At 43.7% G+C, this 20,414-nt stretch overlaps 1 protein-coding gene across 3 annotated transcripts in view; it reads left to right on the plus strand.

Annotated features, from left to right (window-relative positions):
* Positions 1-20,414, plus strand: part of BMPR1B (bone morphogenetic protein receptor type 1B) — a 690,971-nt gene that overhangs the window by 195,232 nt on the left and 475,325 nt on the right. For 2 of the 3 annotated variants that reach the window (XM_082243647.1, XM_082243648.1), the window contains exon 2: positions 14,459-14,601. The gene's annotated coding sequence lies outside the window, so the exon portion shown is untranslated. Of the gene's footprint in view, positions 1-14,245; positions 14,267-14,458; positions 14,602-20,414 lie in introns of those variants that run through there. The other variant, XM_082243649.1, reaches the window with a different exon arrangement.

The following is a 20,414-nucleotide window of genomic DNA, read 5'->3' on the forward strand; positions in this document are numbered from 1 at the left end:
CCACAATTGCCTTAAGCATCTCAGATGGGAAGACCGAAGAGGCAGCAGCGGTATTGTACATTCGTTCCAAATGTGGTATCAAGGTGTTTTTGAAGGTGCGATAGTACTCCCCAGAAAAGCCATCCAGTCCTGGGGATTTGTTAAGGGGCAAGGTGTCAATTATCCTAGTTAATTCAGAAGCTGTGAAGGGAGCGTTTAGAGTGGAGAGATCAGCAGGGGTCAATTTAGGGATATTAAGCTTTTCGAGGAAAGCGTTAATAACATACGGGGTCGGTTGGGGGTATGGTTTTATCCTCCTCAAGATTATACAGGGATCTGTAGTAGTCCCCGAAAGCATCCACCATAGCAGTTTTTCATTGGTGGTGGGATGAAGCAAGAATAGAGGCCTTGTTTTTTGTCTCATCCCTTTCAAGCGTTGGGCAAGAAGTCTGCCTGCTCTGTTACCTTGGGTGTAATGGCTCATTTTTATAGCCTCCTAGACATATACTCAAATCCCTTCAAGAGTAGAGATCGGAGTTCATGTCTTGCGTTAGAGAGCATTCGTGAGATATCTGACAAAGGATTAGGCTTATTTTGAAAATCCAATCCATGGATTGCTCTCGTGAGATTGTCTATTCGCTTAGTCTGCTGCCTCCTCGCTCTAGCCCCTAGTTTGATAAAAGTCCATCTGATGACTGCTTTATGAGCATTCCAGAAAAGGAAAGGGTCATTAGCAGAGGAAATGTTATCACTAAAATAATTATGTAAACATTCAGTAAGTTATTTTTTGTGAACTGGATTTTGAAGTAGCTGTGCATTCATTCTCCAGATGTACATAGCATTCGTGGAAAGTGCATCTTCCAGAATGAGTGAGACTGAAGCATGGTCTGACCATGTGATATCATTAATCCTGGAGGATGACACTCTCATCAACAGGTTGCGATCGAGCAAGAACAGATCTATCCTACTGTAGCAGTGATGGGAAGCTGAGAAAAAGCTATAATCACGTTCATTAGCATTTAAGCATCAAAAATGTAATTTTTTTGAATGTAGGATTGCAGTTCCTGAGGCCTTCTTTTAGGGGAGGAAGTTGAGTCCATAGTGGGGTCCGGAGTGAGGTTAAAATCCCCACAAAGTAGTAGTGAACCTTTCTCTTCCTTTTGGATCACCCGCATTAACTTATTACAGAAGCAGATTTGACGGGTGTTGGGGGCATATGCGTTGACAAGAGTGTAAACGGTGGAGTTTATCTCACAGACAAGTATCAGGTATCGTCCCCTGGGATCCTTAATTTCTTTTATCAGGTTAAAGGAGACTGAATCTTTAATAGCCGCCAAGACACCCCGTTTTTTTGTGTCCGGTTTGGCAGTGAATACGTAAGGGAATTTTTTATATGAACATCTCGGGGGATCTGTACTACAGAAATGAGTTTCCTGAACTGACAAAATATCACAGTGGTGTTGCACAGCTTCCTGCCAGAGTTCTTTGCACTTGGCTGGGTGATTGAGGCTCTTAGCATTTATGGATAAGAACTTCACTCCCATATTGAGCTATGTAGTGGATGCTTGTCGAATGTCTGAATAACAGAGTTACTTACAGTGAGTAGATAGTGACCTCTGGAGGATAGTGTTGGTATTGGCTGTCCAGTGTTCATCCAGTTCCAGGATGCTCCAGCTTGTGTCCTTCCAGAGGTGTTTCTCTCTATTTTTCAGACTGTTACGGTAGAAGAGGGGAAAACAAAAGAAGAGCAAAAATAACAAAGAAACAAAACTTAAAATCTGTATTTCTCATCCGCTCAGGTAGAGAGGTAGGTGCAGTAGGACTAAGTGCAGCTGAACTGCTGCTCAGGGTGGGGGGAGAAAAGGGAATGCAGGAACCTCCGCTCCTTGAGGTTCTACAATGAAAGGCTGTGTGCCATCCAGCGGTTATTTATGCTTACAGGAGTTTTTAGTGGTGACCAGATGCCACTCTGAAGCCAGGTCCTAAGAATTATCCATAGGGGGATTGGGGTCCTGGGGAGGTGGGAGTATCTTCCAGGCCTGGAGGAGTAAGAGGCCCTTTTTCAGGGAATCTATCACATGGGTATCCCTTCATGTGTGACCGTACGTTTCGATGGGTAACCCCACCTGTAGGTGATATTGTGGTTACGCAAGGGTTTAGTAATGGTGTTGAGACTCCTATGCTTCTGCAGCGTGTGCTGGGAGAGATCCGCAAACAACTGAAGGCCTGAGTATTGCGAGGGTAGCTGTGTGTTACTACGGGAGACTCTCATGATGCGCTCCTTTATGTGATAAAAATTAAGTCTCAATATCACATCCCTGGGGACTTTATCAGGGAGGTAGGAAGGCTCGGGCAGGCAATGAATACGATCTATCGTCACATCTAAGTCTGACAGATCAGGAAGGAGCATTTTGAATAGGGTGAAGGCATACTCATTCAGGCTGCCCCGGTAAATATTCTCAGGGATCCCCCTGATTTTAAGGTTGTTCCGCCTCGACCTATCCTCCATGTCTGCGAGCTTAGCCTTAACCCAGTCCATCTCATCTTCCTTCTTATTATGTGCATCGATAAGATCATTGATGGTGTTGACAAATTCCCCCATTTTCTCCTCCACATGGTCTAGTCTGTTAGTGACTGACTGGAGGTCTCTGCCAAGTTTGTTCATATAGGAAGCTATGTCTGATTGAAGGGAGCTCCTTAATGAGACCAACATGTCTTTCAGGACAGTGTCCAGTACAGGCCTGTTGTTAGTGGGAAACTCCTCAATGGAGTCAGGCAGATCTCTAGTGTCCTCCTCTGTCTATCTGTCAGGACTCCCCCTCCCCTCCCCGCGCTCTCCATCCAGCCTGAATCTAGCTTTTTCAGGGCTGCCAGACATGGGGGTAGAGCTATATGCCTGTGGTGACTTGCCTGTATGAGCGGCGTACCTTCCAGGTGAGTCTCTCTGCGAGGAGTGCTGTGGAGAGCTGGCGGGTGCAGGAGGAGACAAGCTGGCGCCATCTTGTCTGGATCCATGCGGCTGCTGGACGAAGAAGGCTGTACGTTTTTGTGGCCTGGCATCCTCCTTCCGCTTCCGAGTCATGGTCCCAGTGATCTAGGGAAGCAGGGCTCGTGTTCAGCGGGTGGATCATTCAGCTGGGTGGTCTGTGTGGGCCACTGTGATCCTCTATGGAGCGGGAGCTGTGTCTCTATGCAGCCATGGCGGTTCCCTGCTAGCCACTCCCCCCCAAATATTTTTAATTACAACATGCTGCCAGCCAGTTAGGCAAACCACCAGCTTTTCATAGAGTATTTTCCTGGGCTGATTAGACCAGGATATGAATAGACCTGATTAGCAGTAGACTCAAAGGATGTCAAATAAAAATAATGAATATAGCATATTAGCATAGGAGAGTATATAATAGTAAGACAGATGATGGAGCTGTACCTGTTTTGAGGGGGCAGCCGAGGCCGCTTTAAATATCACAGCCACTGCCCTTGATAACCCTCTAAGTGAATGGCTTTGGCTTAGAAAATCACATATCTATATCACATGGTCTGAATACTTTCAATGCAGACAAAATCCTAATACAAATATTCCAGGGTAAGAAACATTTACACACAGCAGGTGGTTAAACTCGGACAGCTTTACTCCAGGAGGCGTTCAATAGATGTCTATGCTTCCTTTTTATTCCTTCATCAGCCTCTTCTGTTATGCACATGATCCATCAGATATTGCTCTGTGTTTAATATGGAACAATGTTTTTGTCTCTTTCATTAAATTTCATTACAGTTTATTAAGTTATTGAGGATGTCATTTAGCTCTTTTCTTAGTCATTAAAACCATAGGGAAAGAACTGTGGTCTAATTGAAATGCAGGCTATTGTTATAAAAAAAAAGAGGGTTAAAGCAGAACTATGGGCAAAACCTTCTTTTTTGGATAGAGTAAGGGAGGCCTATAACTTCTGTCAATCTTTTTTGCCATCTGTGTCCCAATGGGGAGATTACCATCACTTTCTGTCCCATAGCCATAACAAGAAGTTAGAATAAATGCCTGCAAATTAAGGAAATCCTTTGTGCCCTCCAGGTCACCAGAACTAGTGTTGCCTTTGGAAAATTTCATCTCTATTACTTTTTCTGGGACAACCCAAAATGTGGGATTTTCTTTCACTTTCACTTTTGATAATAATGGTAAACAGGTCAAATAGAGAGGATGACTCTCTCTAACGGGGGCACAGACAGCAATAAATCCCTCTTCACTCTACTGTTCTAATTCTTCCTCACACTGTCTAAAACTAAATAGCTATACTTTAATATTTACAAAAAATGGGCAGTTTTGGGACTTTAGATGAGACACCGGTGAGCACTGCTCAGCGTCTCCATCCCTGTATATAACAATATTGAAAAGCAAGGGGGATTAAAGAAGGTGTGTGGAAACCAGCCGGTCCCTAGTTTGGTATATTTACCCACCAGTCTGCTAACAAACCAAATAAATCTGTATAACAAAATAGGTTAAAAACAGGGGTTTAGTTAACACACATTTGCAAATGCAACTAGGGACCGGCTGGTTTCCACACACCTTCTTTAATCCCCCTTGCTTTTCAATACTTTAATATTTAACTCACAGTGAAATGTGCAGTTTGCAGCTTGACACCCACCAATTTCTTTTTTTACCAGGCCACCCCTTTACTACATTATCACATTTACATAGAGCACAAAAGTGGAAGCTTCCATTGTATCTGGATGGCCTTTCAATTTTTCTGTTTCAGACTGAGAAAGAGTGACCTCGCAAATGCATACTTTAAAGCTGAACTCCTTCAGTCTTGCACAGCTCCTCTCCTGTACTGAAATCGCTTTCTCTCTCAGCTTTTTTTTTTGGAAGCTAATACAAGTCACTTAGAGCACTCTGCATTTTCTAAAATTCTGTCTGGATTCTACACTGAAAGCATTTGCCTGTCATAAATAGGTACATAAATCTGTTGGAGGTAATATTGTTGTATTAGATACTTCTCACCCCTCGGTGCACTCCTCCCCTGGTCACTGCGACCCTCACAAAGACAGGCATATGGCTAAGGAGTTTTGAATTGGGGTGGGCGAAGCCTGAATGGGAATTGAAAGACTAGTTACCCATCAGGTCCACTTTTGTTTTGATTGATAATGCACAGCAGTAGGCAGATCTATAGCCACTATTCAGTCCAATTGTGATTTTTTGAATTTGCTTATGACTTACCGGTAATTTAAACAAGGCAGACCTGATGTGGAACTAGTCTTAGTTCCCATCAGGTTCTGCCCATCCAACAGGCGCTGCTGCCATGGGGACTTGTTCCTTGTGAGCTTGTCATTTCCCAGATATGGGCATTACTATATTTGGGTATTATCATCAATAATACCTGGCATCTTTGTTTACATTTAGCTTTTGGCTGGGAAGTCTCTGGACTGACAGCTGAATAGAGCTGGGGATAGAGCCCTCTGTGGGAAGTTGTCACATTCATGACAGCTTCCTAAAATAGACATGTACTGGTTTACCGCTGTACACCCTTTCAGAGCTGGTCTTAAGTACTTCCAGTTTCCTAATCTTTGAACTTCCAGAAATTCAGTTGTAGCTATGGCAACATTTTCTTAATGAGTAACTCCACTTTTGTTGAGAAAAAAAACTTTCCCCTTGGGGTTGACCAGTGCACATTGCAAAGTTTTTAACATGCTTTGTTACAGATTCCTACCTTTCATTGCTCAAAAGGAAAAGCTGTCTGTTTGTGTCAATGTGCACAGAGACTGTGAATGCCAAATTGCAATATATTTAGGGAAAATGACAGTGCTGCAGATTGAAAAAGAAAGGTCATTTCTTTTTCAAGCCATTTTTCTGGGCTTGGGTATCACTTATATGTGGGGTTACCCTTTAAATTGGTGATAGTAAGTGTGACGAGAGTCACTTTGGGCATGGGGGTTGTGGACCCCAAATTCCTTTAGAGAGGTTGGGGGGCACCATGCCCAGCCTTATGGGGCTCTCTTATGTTTAAATCACCCTGCATCTGTTATGGATGCAGGGTGACCAGGAGGGTGGTGAACACCGAAAATATGGGTGGACTACTACAAATGGGACAGTAATATTCAGGAATAATGTCGCCCTTGTAACATGAAGACTTTTGTTCCCTTTGCCATGAGGTTTCTGAGCAGGAAGCCCACTCCTAATATGGTCATCCTAGGAAGTTCTGAGGAGCCGGACTGTCTAAGGTGGCTCCCCATTCAGCTATTGTCAGGTGTGCTAATAATGACCGCACCTGTTGTCTGCTAAGGGAGGTATTGACACAGAGTAATGTGTATTGAGGGCTCCTTAGGGAACCATTGTTCTGTGTCTGACTATTATGTACATTGATTGCCCCCTGGGGCTTCTGTCTTCTTGCATTGGTCAAAGCTATCTGACCAATCCCTGTGGACTCATTTTCAAGTCCTCATTTGCATTTCCTGGTCAAGCTATCTGACCAATCACTACTGACTAATTTTCAAGTCCTCATTTGCATTTCCTGGTCAAGCTATCTGACCAATCACTACTGACTCATTTTCAAGCCCTCATTTGCATGTCTGGAGAGGACCTGAATGGAAACTGCAGGTACTTTACAATTGACCAATAGGAAAGCGGTTGTTGGGGGCAGGGTGTTCCAAATTCTGTATAAAAGTGTTCCGTGTTCTTCCAATAAATTGTCTTCCTGTTTGAACTTACATACAGCCTGCCTGGTGTGTGTTCTAATGGATTCCGGACGGCACATAGCTGTAGTTCGGATCCAGGATCCTTGGTTGACCGAACCATCAGACGATGCGATCTGCAAGCTGACTGACTAGAAACAGAGGAGTGTCGGGAGAGCGGACAGAGCGAGCAAGGGTCTCGTCACATTGGTTGGCAGAGGTGGGATTTGCTCTCCAGTTACCGGGACACTCCAAACCACCACAGTCAATGACCAGCTATGGAGCATGCAGGAGAGCCACGCTGAAAGACTTACTTGAGAGCCGTAGAGGGACCGGTGGGACAAAGAACAAGGCCCCCTGATCAGTGAGCTAGCCGAGTTGGATCAGAGGGAGGGTGATGCAGGACCCCGGTCACTTGAAGACTTGTTTCAGCAACGAGTTCGAGAGCGGTTGGCATTATATGGTACTAACCCATCAGAGACCGCCATACAGAATGCCATTAGGGACATCCAGCTGCAGGATGAGCGGCAAGAGAGAGAACGAGAGCGGCAGCATGAGCAGAGAATGGCAGAAATACAGCAATCAGAGAAAACGCCTAAAGATGCAGCGTCCCCATATGAGGAGGAGTTTCGCTGGAGGTTGCAGCAACACTTGGTCCAACAGGATGAGCCTGGATCAGAGGAAGCCATACTGGACTGGAGAGATTTCACTCAAAAGGAAATGTGGTATGAGGCCTTAGAGGATGTGCAGTGGAGGCGGAGAGAGAACCTTCCCAGCGAAGAACAGCGGTTCCAGGTATACGTGGCCCTGCGGTTACCTTTCCTAGGACAGCAACCCCGGAATGAGTGGGTGACGGAGCTAAGGAACCTGATTTGGAAGGAGATGTGGCTGGATGAAGCTTACCGGGCACTAAAGTGGTACGCCACCAGCTACAACCACTGGATGGCTGATGACAATATGCCGGAAGGTGAGGACTCTAGTGGCCCGGGCTTGCTGTGGAAGGCCTTTGAGGAGAGGGACTTTGGATGTCCAGCAGAGTTTCGGTGCTGGGAAATCCAGGACACCAGGGAAGCCCTACTGGGTCTCCCCAAAGCGAATGACCTGGGGTCAGACCTGATTAATCTGGTCAGAATGGAGTGGGAACTGGAGCAGGACTACCAACGCCTGCTCTGCTCCATTCCACCCCAATCTACCCTGCAATCAGAACAGGAGTCCTGGGTGGCAGATCCAGACCCACAACTCTTCAGTTGGAGAGACAGTACAGACTGGTGGTACTGGGAAGACCCACCGATGGCAGGTGGAGATGGGACCGAGGTCTCTCTACCGGCCCTACAGGGAGGCTGGGCAGCCGGCCCAGGTCCCCAGCTACAGCAGGAGTTACCGGGAGCCGAAGGTGTCATCTTTCCTTCAGAGCAGCAGTGTACCTTCCAGGGAGAGGAGACAACTAATCCTTCTCCCCAACCACAGGGAGACAACAGCCCTGACCCCAATGGTACAGATGGGACCGTGGTCTCTGCACCAGACCTACAGGGATGCTGGACGGCCGGTCCAGATCCCCAACCTGCCCCGCAGGAATACCAGGAGGAGGAGGTAGGCGATCCCTCCTCTCTACAGCAGACCCCCAACCAGGTCCTGGGGGTAGTATTCGCCAACCCCAACCCAGCGGAAGGGCTGGCAACAGAGCAGAGCGCTGCTGGTCTCTGCCCTCAACTTACAAAGGATGGATTTCCTGAAAAGGTGGATGATACTACAAGCTCCACTTGTTTACCCCAGGGATGCTGGGCAGTCGGCCCAGATCCCCAACAGCATGAGGAAGTGAGCCCAGCCACCCTGTCCTCTCTCCAGCAGCTAAAAAAGAATCCTGGGAGAAGGGCCAGTTCATGCTTCTTCCCCATGGAGGGGATGTTCTACAAGAGAGGCAGAGGTTGACTGGGTGAGTGATGTTCTGTCCCGGACAATTTGTTTGGGGTACTTTGTGGGTGCAGACATTGGAGGACTGGAACTATGGACTAACTTCGAAGTAAACCCGGTTAGGGTCTCCTTCTGTGTTAGTCTCCTGCCGAAAGGGGAGAAATGTGACGAGAGTCACTTTGGGCATGGGGGTTGTGGACCCCAAATTCCTTTAGAGAGGTTGGGGGGCACCATGCCCAGCCTTATGGGGCTCTCTTATGTTTAAATCATGTAAAGATGGTACAGCGCCACTAAATAGATAACTAACTAATATGAAGGTGAACCGAAGTCCATAAGTCCATAGGAGGGAGATTTCAGATGTTGGGAATATGACCGTGAATCCCACATCAATCTTGCAAGTAGAGTTTCAGGCAGAGATCACATAAACAATAAGGATGTAACCTTACCGGACAGTTGGACCCCCTGTTACGGAAGGTCAAACAGGCATGCGATATCCACCACCAGGGACAAAACTGCAACAGAACTCCTCTCCTATCGACCACAGACACTCCGGGTAACCATAGACCATGGATCCGGCGAACCTCACTGGACCCCAGGTGCACACAGGGGATGACCTTTTTAGTTGGCCTAGATCACTGACCTAGGCCAACTAAAAAGGTCATCCCCTGTGTGCACCTGGGGTCCAGTGAGGTTCGCCGGATCCATGGTCTATGGTTACCCGGAGTGTCTGTGGTTGATAGGAGAGGAGTTCTGTTGCAGTTTTGTCCCTGGTGGTGGATATCGCATGCCTGTTTGACCTTCCGTAACAGGGGGTCCAACTGTCCGGTAAGGTTACATCCTTATTGTTTATGTGATCTCTGCCTGAAACTCTACTTGCAAGATTGATGTGGTATTCACGGTCATATTCCCAACATCTGAAATCTCCCTCCTATGGACTTATGGACTTTGGTTCACCTTCATATTAGTTAGTTATCTATTTAGTGGCGCTGTACCATCTTTATATTTTTCTAGGTTTGATATACTTTGTACTGGCAGCCTTTAGTTTCATCTTTTTTGTGCGCAGCTTTCTTCCCCTTTATATTATGTTTAAATCACCCTGCATCTGTTATGGATGCAGGGTGACCAGGAGGGTGGTGAACACCGAAAATATGGGTGGACTACTACAAATGGGACAGTAATATTCAGGAATAATGTCACCCTTGTAACATGAAGACTTTTGTTCCCTTTGCCATGAGGTTTCTGAGCAGGAAGCCCACTCCTAATATGGTCATCCCAGGAAGTTCTGAGGAGCCGGACTGTCTAAGGTGGCTCCCCATTCAGCTATTGTCAGGTGTGCTAATAATGACCGCACCTGTTGTCTGCTAAGGGAGGTATTGACACAGAGTAATGTGTATTGAGGGCTCCTTAGGGAACCATTGTTCTGTGTCTGACTATTATGTACATTGATTGCCCCCTGGGGCTTCTGTCTTCTTGCATTGGTCAAAGCTATCTGACCAATCCCTGTGGACTCATTTTCAAGTCCTCATTTGCATTTCCTGGTCAAGCTATCTGACCAATCACTACTGACTAATTTTCAAGTCCTCATTTGCATTTCCTGGTCAAGCTATCTGATCAATCACTACTGACTCATTTTCAAGCCCTCATTTGCATGTCTGGAGAGGAACTGAATGGAAACTGCAGGTACTTTACAATTGACCAATAGGAAAGCGGTTGTTGGGGGCAGGGTGTTCCAAATTCTGTATAAAAGTGTGCCGTGTTCTTCCAATAAATTGTCTTCCTGTTTGAACTTACATACAGCCTGCCTGGTGTGTGTTCTAATGGATTCCGGAAGGCACATAGCTGTAGTTCGGATCCAGGATCCTTGGTTGACCGAACCATCAGACGATGCGATCTGCAAGCTGACTGACTAGAAACAGAGGAGTGTCGGGAGAGCGGACAGAGCGAGCAAGGGTCTCGTCACAGTAAGAACTACCTGAATTTGGTGAGGGTAGTTTTAAAGGGAATTAGTGCCAAAAAATTATTGATAATGTACACACAAAATCCAAAAACTGAATAACTGAGTTAGAGAATTCACACCCACCACCTCCTAAAAATGACTTGTAAACTCAAACAGGTGTAGCTAATTACCTTCTCAATGGCACACAAAGACATTTAACTTTGATCAGCTGTAGCCATTTATCAAGTCTATTATTAAGAAGTGGAAGGTATTTGGTACAACACAGACGCTTCCTGGATCAGGGCGTCGTTGTGAACTGGATAAAAGAGCCAGTAGGAAACCAATCAGAGAGGCTACCAAGAGGCCTACAGCAAATCTTAAGCAGTTGCTTGAATTTATGAGAAAGAGTGGTAATTGTGTGCATTTCATAACAATATCACAAATTCTCCACAAATGTGGCTTGTATGGGAGGGTTGCAAGTAAAAAGGCACTCCTCAAGAAAGACCATATGCAGTCACGACTGAGCCTTGCCAAAAGGCACCTGTCAGGGTGCCAGGAAACCAGACCACACGCAGTTTTTTTAGGGCAACAACAATAAACGCACAGCAAGAGTGAGGAGCGAAATCAAGTCCAGAAGCTGATAGTCATCCAAGCCGGGATTGAGTCTAGAAGCGGGTAGTCATCCAAGCCCAGGTCGAGTCCAGTAGCTGGTAGTCTGCCGATGCCGGATCATCTGCCGATGTGGGGTCGTCTGCTTATGCTGGATTGAGAGCCAGGAAAGTCATCAGCCAAGCCAGGTCATGCAGGGAGCAACACGGAGTACAGAAGACTGCTAGCAGCGATGCACCTTGGAGCACAAACACAAGGACAAGGACTGCAAGCCATCAGGTGATATATATAGTCAGGTGTGCAACATCATCACTAAGCGACGCCCAGGCAGCAGGCAAGCAATGAGAGTTTATAAGAAACAACAGTCTGCACATGTCCAATATGGCTGCCAACAGGAAAGCAAGGTAAGACCTTAACAGCACCTTTGAAGACTCTGAGACTACATGGAAAAGGGACATTGAATTACTTGGCCTTAACACCAAATGATATGTCTGGTGGAAATCCAATACAGCTCACCATTCGAAAAACACCACTCCTACAGTAAAGCATGGAGGTGGTAAAATCCTGTTATGGGGGGTGTTTCTCTGTAGCAGGGACTGGAGCACTTGTCAAGATAGAGGGAAAAATGGATGGGGCAAAATACAATATCTTCCTTCTTCCAGAAAGTTGTTAATGGTAAGAAGGTTTACCTTTCAACATGAATATGACCCAAGTAGCACACAGCAAAAATGGCCACACAGTGGTTGATGGAGAAAAAGGTGAGTGTCCTTGCAAGGCCTAGTCTAAACTTAAACCCCATTTAAATGAACTTGAGCAGTTCTGCAAAGAAGAGTGGGCAAATATTGCGAAGTTAGTAGAGAAATATCCCAACTGACTAAAGGCTGTAATTAAAGCAAAAAGGTGGTTCAACAAAATACTAACATAAGGTGGTTGATCATTTTTCCAACTCAGTGATTCTGTTTTTTAATTTTTTTTTTTCTGACATACAGTATTGGTGTTATATCTTTTACTTGAATAGTATAAATACAGCTGGATAAAACAAAAATGTGTCTGTCTTCATTTCAGGCTGCAAAGCAACAAAATGTGATTATTTTAAAGGGGGGTGAATATTTTCTATATTCATTGTGTACAGCATATAAAGCTCTCCAATGAGTAATATAGTATATTAAGTATGTTAGGTTCTAATCATGCTAATATGTAGTATCTTGGAAAGAAAAAGACTAAAGCCCAACTCCAGGATTACAATACCCCACCCACCCTCCTACCCTCTTCTCCTTCTTCTGGGTGTCAACATCCTGCTTGCTTGTTGTGGACACTTCCTATTGGTAGTACCCTCTCAAATCAATCTGCTTTAGAAGATTTACACAGGGGTGGTGAGGGTACCAGTCCCCAAAAGAATAAAGAGCAGTGTACAGTTCAAAGCAGGAAATCAATTTTTCCCATAGATAAAACAGAATTTTCAGTGAGGCCATGAAGATGTTTTTGTCAGAAAGAATAAGAAGTAAGGTAAGCAATACACAATTTTTTCATGGAGTTGGGCTTCAACATTCAGTAATGATGCAGCATTAAAGTTTTATTAAACCTGACTATGAAAAACTCTCATTACATGCTGTATAACAGTGTTCATACTTACAAAGCCTCTAAAGCATTTGTTATGTGTAGAGTGAAATAAAAAAAAGGTGATCCTGCCTTCAGCTATCCTTCCTATCTTCTCTGTGTCCCCATTACAGCCTCAGATTGTGTAGACCAGCTGGTGTCATCTATTGAGCGTGCTCCAGTTTCAGTTCCCTTCTAAGCTTTTAATTTTCTCCTTTTTCTTATCTGTGCAGCCCACATGAGTATAGAGACACACATGTGGGCATATACACAAAAAAGCTTAGTTTTAATATAAATTCGTTTTCAATATATCTAATGTAATTGTTATTTGTGTAAAGTAAAAGAAGAGCCTTGGATGCAGATGCAGTGTGAACAAAATTAAGGCTAGTATCAATCATCTTTGACTCTGCCTACACCAAATGAATGCACCAAAAATACACATTTGATGTGCAATAAAGATTTAACCACTTGACCTCTAGCCACTGTGCTGCTACTGTGGTACAGTGGCTCGTTATCGTCCAGCGACGTAGACCTACGTCACTGGACTCCTCCCCCTGTAGGCGGCCAGGGGAGGAGTGGCGGCGATCGCCGCTGCTCTGCCCCGATCGTCGGGGAATCCAGTTTGGAGATCCGCCCGCCTGTGTAAACAGAGCAGGCGGATCTCCTAAGTGACAGGGAGTGACAGATCGGAGTGTTCAGCATAGCTGAACATCCGATCTGTCCCTGGCTCACTCAGTCACCCCCCCCCCCCACATGTTAGTAAGCACCAGGCATACATTAACCCCTCCCTCTCCAATAAAATTAACCCCTTCCCTGCCAGTGTCATTTTTACAGTAACAGTGCATATTTATAGCACTGATTACTGCAGTAATGTCACTGGTACCCCCAAAAGTGTCAAAAATGTCAGTCAAGGGTCCGATCTGTCCGCCGCAATGTCGCAGTCCCGCAAAAAAATTTGCAGATCGCCGCCATTACTCGTTAAAAAAAAAAACACCAAAAATGACAGAAATCTTTCCCTTAGTTAGTAAACGCAATAACTTTTGTGCAATCCAATCAAAATACGCTTATTGTGATTTTTTTTACCAAACATGGGTAGCAGAAAACAAATTGGCCAAAAATTAAAAAAAATTTTTTAAAAATATTGTTATTTTTTCAAAATAAACGCTCTTTTTTTGTTTATAGCGCAAAAAGTAAAAATCGGACAGGTGATCAAATACCACCAAAAGAAAGCTCTGTTTGTGGGAAAAAAAGGACGTAAATTTCGTTTGGGTACGGCGCCGCATGACCGCGCAATTGTCAGTTAAAGTCGCATAGCGCCGAATCGCAAAAAGTGGCCCTGACGTAAGACAGCAAAATGCTCTAGTGGTAAAGTGGTTAAAGGGAGCTGTAAAACAGGTATTTAATATTTATAATCTAATTTGATTTGCTCTTCTGAAACATTTTTGTAGTCATGTGACTAGTGCAGCTGGCCAAACACAGATTCGCACTGTAGAGAGCATATATCAGCAGAGTAATCGAAGCCATTCCCTGCAGATGCCCAAGAACAGGGAAAGATCATGTGACTGCAGGAATAAGGTACTTGGAGAATTGGAAAAAAACAAACAAAAAAAAAAACAAAAACAAAATGCAGTGACATGATATGCAGTATATGGTTTATGTGAATAAATTATGGCAATTAACACTTTTCAGTTCAGTATCACTTTAAGATTTGTTTGTGAATAAACATTTTATTTTATCTGTTAACAATCTCCCTCTTTTCTGTTTTAGCTCATATGAAACGTATTTATGTACATGAATTTTACAAGACTCTTCAATTTGACGGATGAGAGAAAAGTCTTCAGTAATACTGGCTGTATTTGCCTAGAAGTCTAGAAAGCAGTAGCTCGTCTGTATTTCGGCAGGAACCAAAGGTTGGTCTTCATTATACATTGTTTTGTGTCTCCCTTCAGCATTGTTTTTGCTAGAAAATATGTAGAAAGGACATGTAAACATGACCTACTGTATATGTAATATTATTTTTTTTTTTTTTTGCAAATTTCCTTTCATGAAGTTATGCCTATTTCTCCCTTGCCCTAATGTTAAGAGCACTGTTGTGATTTTCAGCCACATAGGAAGCAGGGGCAATGAAAATGGGAACCCTTTTTTTTGTTTTGTTATTTTGATATGGGCTATGGTTAGAACCATTGCCAAGATATTTTTGCTACCTGGGTTGCGAGAGACAGAAAATAAAAAAAAAAACATGTTTTTAGTAGAGTGTGGATGGGTTGGAGCAACTATTCTCAATCGTTATACTTTGGAGGAACACTTAAAATCATTTTACAGGTCTTGGGGAACCCCTGCTAAAACCAATTCATTGGAAAAAATGTCCCTTATATTGGTAGTCAGTGGAAAAAATGAAGCCCCCCTTACAGTGGTGGTCAGAATGCTCCCCTTACAGGAATCATAAAAGGTCATTGTTGTCATGCCACTGGCTCTCCCAAATGGTGTTCACCTCGGAACTTTGCAGGGATCATCAAACATAAGGTCAACAAGCTACAGCTCAAGGAACTGCTAGCAACCTCTGGAGGAACCCTGTCTGAGGATGGCATGGTTAGAGTATTACTTGGGTTGTTATTGTTTTCTGTGCCCTTGTTGGGAAAATATTTCTTTATAGGAATGACCAAAGTAATTCAAAACCGCATTTGCTCATTGAGCTGCTTTTGTATTTGATCCTAATTTGTGTTCTGTCACACACTAAATGTGTGTTTTTATTTTTTTTTTTAATAATGTACAATGAAAGGCTAGTTAGGGGTCTTTCATGGCATAAGGTATGGCCCAGATTAGTTAAAGGGAACTAATGTTACTATCAGACACTAGTTCTTCTAAATGTCAAGCTTTTTTAAAAAGATAAAATTGTAAGTCTCCCCCCCCCCCTTATCACAGGAAGGACTGGGAATTACTAGAGAATTCCTTTTCCAACCACCCATTAAACTGTACACCATGGATTCAACTAAACCTTCTCTCTAAAGACTTAATGGAGCACCCTCTAATAGCAGCCTCCCTTTTCTGCTTCTTTGAGACTTGTCATAGGCTCACCATCTCTTCTACCCCAAGTTTAATGACTCCACTACTTATGAATCCAGATTTCCCTCCAGGACTCTCACTTCATCCAATCTCATCCAAACAACCTGCTACTGGTATACGACTACACCACCTCCTCCTGAATGGTAAACTTAAACCATTTGAAAGTTTAAACGCATTAGGGGCCAACCCCCGCCTAACATTTTTAGACTACCTGCAAATCAGACACTACATTAACAAGATCCAATGCGCGACTGACCTATCCAAAGCCCTCTCACCTTTTGGGAAACTTTGTACGACTCTAATTCCCCAACGACACATTATCTCAACTATACATAACATGCTTTGGGATAACACTCAAGCGGGCGACGGTAAGGTTTGCAAGGCCGCAGCCCAATACCTGGAGCTCTCTCACAAAAACTGCGAACACATATTTCGTCACATGCACAAAGGCTCAATTATTGTCTCTATACAAGAGAATAGTTATAAATTACATTCTCAATGGTACCGCACCCCTGCCATTCTACACAAGTACAACACCTCCATATTCAGCTCATGCTGGAGATGCCAACACGCTAAAGCCGACCTCCTGCACATTTGGTGGGAATACCCATCCATTCAACGCTTCTACAGTTCAACAGTTAAAAAACTCATCCAAAAAATAACTGCCCTCCCATTGGCCTTAACACCTGTACATCTCCTACTCCACCATCACGATTTCTCAAACACACAATACTTCAAGTCCTTAGCAATGATGCTAATCAACGCAGCTAAACTATGCATAACTAAATTATGGGGCATCGCCAAAATCCCATCCATATTAGACTGGTTTCAATGCATAGACAAAATAGCTGAAATGGAAGAACTAATTTTACTTTCCCGGGACTCACCACATAATTTGCCTCCACATGGGCAGGTTGGACTAGCTTCAAATTCTCCACAGACTATCATCAGCTGACTTCCCCCCCTTCGATTTCAACCTGAACACCTTCGCTTCCTGAGACTCATAATAGACCCTAATACATATCCAATACTTGACTCAGCCTCTGACTCAACTAAGATTGTCGGCTATCAAATGTTATCACAATAAGCATACACATTATAATAGCAAATCTTAGATACTTATCCAATTCACCATGCATACACTTCTACTTTTGCTCAAACATGCATATGCTCAATTAATTCTGTCTTCAGAACACTACTCATAATATAACTATTACTTACTTAGCCCCCCTTCTATTGCTTCCTCCTCCCTCCTTTCACCCCTCCCACCCTCCTCACCCCCCCACCTCCTATAATTTCATTAAATTCATAGTCACAATCTGCTGTGGTGTTTGTGCTGGACACAATCAACCACTAGCCCAGTTTGGGCTTAACAACAAAAACATACCCCCAAAGCATACCTTACGTTATAGATACACAACTAACCCCTGGAAACAACCACCTGATGATAAATCTTTCCTACATATTTATTTTTCACAAACCCGCAATTGGTATTATTAATGTATTCTTTGCTGTTCTCTGTCAATTTGCTCAGAATATTAGATTAGCTTCAAACCACCCACTAAGGCTTATTGCCAAAGGAGCATTTAATACTCCTCATGTTTTATGTGTTTTTTTGTTCTGTACAATGTATTATCTACATTTGTTGTTAAATCTTATTTGCTTCAACAAGGCTACGTTCACATCTTGGCGTTGCTATTACAGGCATTTTTATGGGCGTTTTTGCAGGCATTTTACAGGCGTTTTTACAGGCGTTTTTTGTGCAGGCATTTTTAGATTGACTAGAGACCAATGGAAAACGCCTGTAATCTGCCCAAAAAAGAAGCTCAAGTACTTTTTTGAGCGTTGGGCGTTTTGCTCACGGCGTCAAAACGCTCAGATGTGAACAGGGGCCATTGAAATGAATAGGATTTGTCTTGTTGGGCGTTTTGAGAGCTGATCCTAGAGCAGAAAAACGCCCCCGAAACGCCCCAAAACGCGGAGCCTAAAATGTGAACGGAGCCTAAAATTTGTTTGGAAAAAAAAATTGTAAGTCCCCAGCACAAGTTGAAAAAAAAAAAAAAAACAGCTTTGGCTGCTATACTCACCTTCGCTTTCGCACAGACTCATCTACTCACCGATCTAGCACCAGTCTTAGTTGGGTGTTGAATGACCCTCAGCATCATTTATTCTATTTTCTGTAAGCCTGGAGTGTGAAGGCCCTACTGCTCACTAATGTCTAACACTACTGTATATCATGCAAATTTGTACATGTTATGCAATGTAAATGTACCGTAATTTGTATCTGCTAAACATTAGGTTATACAGCAAATATACAGTATATATATATATATATATATATATATATATATATATATATACATAAGAAAAAAGGGGGTCTTTTGTAATATTCTAATTTTCTGAGATACTGAAATTGGGTTTTCACTAGCTGTAAGCAATAATCATAAAAATTAAAAGAAAGAAATGCTTGAAATATATCACTCTGTGTGTAACGCACCTACAGTGCCTTGCAAAAGTATTCTGCCCCCTTGAACTTTGCGACCTTTTGCCACATTTCAGGCTTCAAACATAAAGATATAAAACTGTAATTTTTGTGAAAAATCAACAACAAGTGGGACACAATCATGAAGTGGAACCAAATTTATTGGATATTTCAAGCGTGCAAAATTATTCAGCCCCTTTACTTTCAGTGCAGCAAACTCTCTCCAGAAGTTCAGTGAGGATCTCTGAATGATCCAATGTTGACCTAAATGACTAATGATGATAAATAGAATCCACCTGTGTGTAATCAAGTCTCCGTATAAATGCACCCACACAGGTCCGTTTAAAGCGCAGAGAGCCTTATGAAGAACAAGGAACACACCAGGCAGGTCCAAGATACTGTTGTGGAGAAGTTTAAAGCCGGATTTGGATACAAAAAGATTTCCCAAGCTTTAAACATCCCAAGGAGCACTGTGCAAGCGATAATATTGAAATGGAAGGAGTACCTGGGAGACACACCAAACATGTGGAAGAAGGTGCTCTGGTCAGATGAAACCAAAATCAAACTTTTTGGCAACAATGCAAAACGTTATGTTTGGCGTAAAAGCAACACAGCTAATCACCCTGAACACACCATCCCCACTGTCAAACATGGTGGTGGCAGCATCATGGTTTGGGCCTGCTTTTCTTTTCTTTTTTTTTTTTTAATAATATTTTTTATTGAAAGTTTTGCAAAAGTTGTACAAACATGCGAAAAGGGATAAACAATAATAACATGTCATTGTAAAAGGAGGGGGGACAATGGAGAGGGGGAGTCAGAAGGAGGAGGGTGAGGAGGGGGGGAGGGAGGAGAGAACAGACTAGGTATTTTCAGTATGGTAGCAATCCAAGCAGTAACATCAACAAATACAACCAAAAAAATGAGCGAATGATACTTTCAAGGACCAGCCTAATGAGTGAATAAAACTAGGAGGGGTCTTGGACGTGGACTACTTTGTAAGACTGAGAGGACATGGAGGAGAGAGACAGCCCCCCCCCCCCCCCCGGCATCCCAGTGGGAACATAAGCGCCGGGGGAAAGGCTGAAATCCACCACGCCTGCCAAGCCTCGAGGTCACTATTGGGAGTACTTCCAGAATTGCCATGCCTTGTCAAATCTAGCAAGCGAAATAGCATTTATTGCCAGAGCTTTTTCCAGACGATAGTTGTCATTAACTGTCTTAACCACCTCTGAAAAACAAGGAATCTCCAGTGATTTCCACCTATGGAGGATTAGCGTTCTGGCGGCCAGGAAAATGTGCAAGATCATCTGTCGAAAGCACACCGGATACTCGTCAATACCTAAGTTTAGCAGAGATAGTTCCTTCTTGGAGGGACTAAGAATACCTGTACAGTCAGCTATGCAACTGAAAATTTTATTCCAATAGCTCGTAAGCGAAGGGCATTTCCATAGGATGTGCGCCAACGTTCCTTTTCCGCCGCATTCACGCCAGCAGTGGGCCGAGGTAGAGGGGAACAACTTAGAGAGCCTAAAAGGCGTGTAGTACCACTGGTTCGTAATTTTTAGCATGAGCTCCCAGTGGGAGGTACAATGTGAGTATTAATAAGTGGACATCATGGCCCGTGACCATTGAGTCGTGGTGAAGGTGCGTGCTAGGTCCTTTTCCCACCTAAGCATAGGCATAGATTTAGGGGAGTCCGATTGGTGGAGAAGACAGTCATAGAAAAGGGAGATGCCCTTGGTCGAATTTGCAGTGGAGGGTGCTTAGTGAGGAAGCTATATATACGGCGGATCGTGAAAGTCAGGGTGGGAGGGACACCATATACCTGTACCAGCGTACCAGGGGAACGAAGGATACCTTGGCTGTAGAAGTGTGGGCCTGCTTTTCTTCAGCAGGGACAGGGTTAAAATTGATGGGAAGATGGATGGAGCCAAATACAGGACCATTCTGGAAGAAAACCTGATGGAGTCTGCAAAAGACCTGAGACTGGGACGGAGATTTGTCTTCCAACAAGACAATGATCCAAAACATAAAGCAAAATCTACAATGGAATGGTTCACAAATAAACATATCCAGGTGTTAGAATGGCCAAGTCAAAGTCCAGACCTGAATCCAATCCAGAATCTGTGGAAAGAACTGAAAACTGCTGTTCACAAATGCTCTCCATCCAACCTCACT

Source organism: Pelophylax lessonae, assembly GCF_965119305.1.
Source record: "Pelophylax lessonae genome assembly, chromosome: 1".
In the NCBI taxonomy this organism is placed as follows: Eukaryota; Metazoa; Chordata; class Amphibia; order Anura; family Ranidae; genus Pelophylax; species Pelophylax lessonae.